The sequence below is a fragment of the Labeo rohita genome, unplaced genomic scaffold, assembly GCF_022985175.1.
Source record: "Labeo rohita strain BAU-BD-2019 unplaced genomic scaffold, IGBB_LRoh.1.0 scaffold_57, whole genome shotgun sequence".
NCBI lineage: Eukaryota > Metazoa > Chordata > Actinopteri > Cypriniformes > Cyprinidae > Labeo > Labeo rohita.
In genome coordinates this window covers 1016383-1021257 of record NW_026129493.1, presented here as the reverse complement: position 1 = coordinate 1021257, position 4875 = coordinate 1016383, and positions in this window count along the sequence as shown.

The following is a 4875-nucleotide window of genomic DNA, read 5'->3' as shown; positions in this document are numbered from 1 at the left end:
CAAATCCATTCATACCTATGTTTGGAGACCTTAAATTGACGTAACCCTAACCGTATTCACGTCACCCTCACATAAAGTACGGTTTATGTTGATGCCCATTGACTAACATATTACGGTATAGATGAGTGATTGTTTAGCAGTTTCCCATCATGTTTGGACTCTTTTTGCTCCTCATGATGTGCATAACAATTTGAAAGAGGTCTGGTAAAGAAATATTGCATGGGTAAAATGTTAAAGACACTGTTTAACTTTGTACTCCACTATATGCAGATAAGTTCCACACTAGGGCGGGCAACACCATGGCCACCACGGACACAAGCGGCCAATCACATTCCTGGAATGGAGAGGCGCCAGATTCCAATCTCCTCCTCATCAGAAAGGGATAAATGTACCCTTCCAAAAGACACACCTTGTTCTGAGTCTCCAACATGGTTGAGACAACAGCAGATCAACAACGTTCTGAGTCTTTCATCCAGAGAGACTGTAACAGACCATCTGTATTCTGAGTTCCAATCCTGCGAGGGAAAGGACACTGACCCAGCTGCCCGGTCCATGCTCTAAGGCAGTGTTTCCCAACCCTGTTCCTGGAGGCACACCAACAGTGCACATTTTGGTTGTCTCCCTTATCTGACCAGTATATTTCTGGTTCTCGAGTCTCTACTAACGAGATGATGAGTTGATTCAGGTGTGTTTGATCAAGAAAGGTTGGAAAATGTGTAGTGTTGGTGTGCCTCCAGGAACAGGGTTGGGAAACACTGCTCTAAGGACCCCTTTGGCACAACGGAAGTTCAGCATTCTCCAGGTCAGCGCATCAACGGCTACCGGAACGCAACTCTGTGCCCTCCCCACTGTACACAATCTGCATCTCCAGTGCAAGACGTTTCTGCTGCCGGACTGATCACCCGACCATGTGGAACGTAACTATAAACTTACCAAACATCTTTCCTAAAGACCTTGGCTTAGTTTATACCTGCAGCCTATGTTTTCTAACCTGTTTAGATAACATTTACTTGGGGTCAGCTTTACAAACGATAGCTATATTGTTTGTTCAAAGATAAATAGGCAGTTATTTATCGTTAAGTCTACCAGAGCCATTAAGTGGTTTTCCATTAGCAACATTACCATAGAAATGTCTTCCATTGTTACATTCAACTCAACAGCATTGCATTCTGCCATTCTGTATTCACTCCATTTATTTGCTTCATGATTTTTTTGATCTTTGTTTTTTCATGCGTAGTTGCCTATTATCTATTAGCAGTGCATATTCATTTATTGGTTTTATCACTAGTTATTGTATTTACTCTTGCATATCTATTGTTAATAAATTTAATTAATTTTATTACAATTGTGTCTTCCTTGTGTCAATGATCCAAGGCTCTACTAGCTAGCAAACCACCAAACTTTCAGATAAATCAGTTGACCAACTCCCTCCAGAGTGCAATTCTGAAATTATTGAACGTATTGCCGAATTAACAGTCCTTGACTGATGCATTGAACCAAACAAGGTGGGAACTGGTCATCTGATATACTCACATGTGCACCTTGATGGACGTGTGACCCAAAAATCACAGCGTCATTGGTGACGTGAGTCCCCTTTACTACAAATATAATAGAGAAGGAATATGTGGATGTAACTCTGCTTTTCATGTCTCCACAGGTGAAGTGTCAAGACTTTTTTTCACCGTACCCTCTTAGTAGTTCGGTGACCTCTGTTATACGCAGACAACAGACTTTAACAAAGCCATGCAGCAAAAGGAGTTACACTCATAAATATTTCTGTTTGAGTGGATGACGTGACTGCAAAGTACCACAGCTATGGGAAAAGATGGATCTTGAAAGTTCAGGGTTGGAAGAAAAAAAGTTGTTTTTTTTTCCCAGGTACAAGATATTTTCTTTCACTTTACTTTGGAGTAACTGAGCTGGTTAAATTGTAAATAATTTTTTTTTTTTTACATGTCACTTAATAGGGCAGTCCTGTTTGGGGAAAAATTTGATTTATTTTCTAATTGTTTGCTTTTAATGGACTATTTCTTTTACAGACAAGAACTGCACATCTGATGAATTTAAGTCTACGTTGCTTATGGAGATTCCAAAACTGAAAGATGGTGGGGGTTTTGAATTGCTCAGACCATATGGGGCAACGAGGACAAAAACTTTACAAGTTATCCCCTGTCCATCAGAAGGGTATACACCACATTACCTTCAAGACACCATTGGAGTGCATGCATCTGGACCCTCTGTACAGTGCATTTATTGCGATGAAACGTTTAGACATGCAGAAATTCAGGACCACGTGGACAAATGTATCTTGTGAGTAATGACCTGTAATTTATTAGTTCTCCTATATCTCTGTAAAGCTGCTTTGAAATGGTGTACATTACGTAAGGTAGAAATAAAAACTGACATGCACTATATATATTTTTTAATATAACATTTTTTAAAGATTTTGGTTGTAGTAGATCCTCGTGTTTAGTCATGTGTCACAGTTCTTTTTATGTTTTGTTTGTAATATTGTCATATAACAGAAATTTTCTTTTAAATAAATTAGGCCAGTGCAAAGGAAGAGTGCTGAAAGACAGAAAAACAGAAACATCAGCAGTCAGAACTGTGATAGGCAGGCGATCACTGACCTTGAAGTTAGTGATGAAGTTTTAGAAGAGAGCTGTAGCACCAGGCAGGAGAATGATGCGCGAGTTTCAGAAAGGAATCATAGTAGCAGAGAGCTCTGTCATGATCTGGCTTTGGAAGGAACAAGTAACAGCAGACCAGAGAGCAGAGCTTTGAAATTCAGCGATGAGGATACTGAATTTTTACAAACATAAATGTGGCAACTTGCAAATAAACATTTTATCTATTCTGCAAAATTCAATACTGTGTATAACCATATGCATGTTTTTTGCAGACTGGAGAACTGAGGGTGACTTGAACCATACTGCTTATAGGTTTAGACATTCTTTACTGCAGGAAGTGGAGGATCAACCTGATCTTGTGGCAAAGATGGGTCTACTTAAAGCCCCGTTCACACTAGCAGAGACTTCTGTCGCTGCATGTCGCCAGAGGCTGGTGATGAGGTCGCTAGTGGGCATTCTCACTACTGGTTGCTTAGTAACGTCATTGTTGACAGTGAATCAGGTTTCTTGCCGCTAAATACAAACATTTTGGAGGCAAAAGACTGAATATAAAATAAATGAATCCATACTGAATCCATACATACAAACAAAAATAAATGAGAAACAGAGAGTACAAGCACGGCGAGTACCACCGGCTTGTGCAGGAACTGCGGCTGAATGAAGTCCGGTTCCAGCAGTACTTCAGGCTTGACCGGACCCAATTTGATGAGCTGCCCTGGAGGGTGGGTCCCCTGATTGCAAAGGATGACACAAGGATCCGCCGAGCCATTTCCCCAGGTGAACGGCTGGCCATTTGCTTACGGTGAGTAACAAAAATAATGCCTTTATTGAGCCCTGTTGAATATTTTTTTAATCGATGTAGAGGTCTCTATATATCACGTTTAATTAATTATTATAATGTTTGTTTTATTCTTAATGAGTGTATATATATATATACATACATACATATATATTTGTACTTTTCTAATACTGTACATGGCCTAATGGTCAATTAACTTATTTTGGAATTACATAGCTAGCTTTTAGTTTTGTGCTAACGGCCAGTATTGCTCTTTTAGCTTTATAGTTTATCTGTTAGATCTGGTTCAGTGTGCTGGGTATATTCGCAAGTTTTATCAGCTTTATCAGTCGGCTTTGCGTAAAACCACTTCTAAATCCCCTCTGATGTGCATCATAATGGCTGCGTTCTCAATGAGTAGGTACTTAATTTCAATAAGTACTTACTTAACGAGCGCTAAAAGAGTACGTACTTTACAGCCAAATCTCGTTGAGTATGAATGTAATTCGGACGTCATCCGCCATGTTTACGTTATCATGTCATCTACCAGCTCATAACAAGCACAACAATTAAAAGATATGAGGGGCAGGTTTGATCTATCCGTAAATATTTTGATGTTGATGAAATTTGCTAATTTTGTGGTCTTGTTAAAGAAACAATTTTACATTTTATTGTGATTGTAGTATAACCAGTAGTATAACCAGTATAACCAATTTTTTTTTGAAACTTTAAAATATATTGTTAATAACGTAATCCAATCCCTTGTCAAAAAATCCTATAGGATTCTAATGGGAAACTTGTACAGTATTCTAATAAGAATTTCTATCATATTTTGGAACCATTCCTATAGAATTCCACGTCTTATAGGAAGTTACATCTTATAGGATTTTCTATAGGATTTTAATGGATTTTAATGGGATCCAGTTGGGTGAATGTTCAAAAAATCCTAAAGGATTCCATTAGGAATTCTTATAGGATCGTCTTATAGGACAAGACATAAATATCCTATAGGATAATTTCTAGAGGATTTTAATGGGATCCAGTTTTATTTTAAAGAATCTTTTAAGAATTTTAAAGAATTCTAAAGGTATGCTTTTTTCATTGTATTTATTACTACCCAATAGTTTTGTGTCTTGCAGTTTACTTTAACTCATTGTTCATTGTTGCACAACCTACATTAGCATTGCACACAGCATTACTGCAAAAACTTTTGAAGGAATTGATAGGATTGATGAATTAAAAGACAAATCAACAAATACATGTTCTGTTGTTTTAATTTCAATAGTATTTTAATTTCTTCTTTCATAAGAACAGTTGAATTGCATTGAATTTTTTTCGCTATGTTCATATTATACTCAGTATTGCAGACTTTCCTCCAAAAAAAAAAAAAGGAATAACTGTGGACTACATTAAACATCATGAAAAAAACAGTCCAAATTACAGACACACTCACACACCATTGTTGCG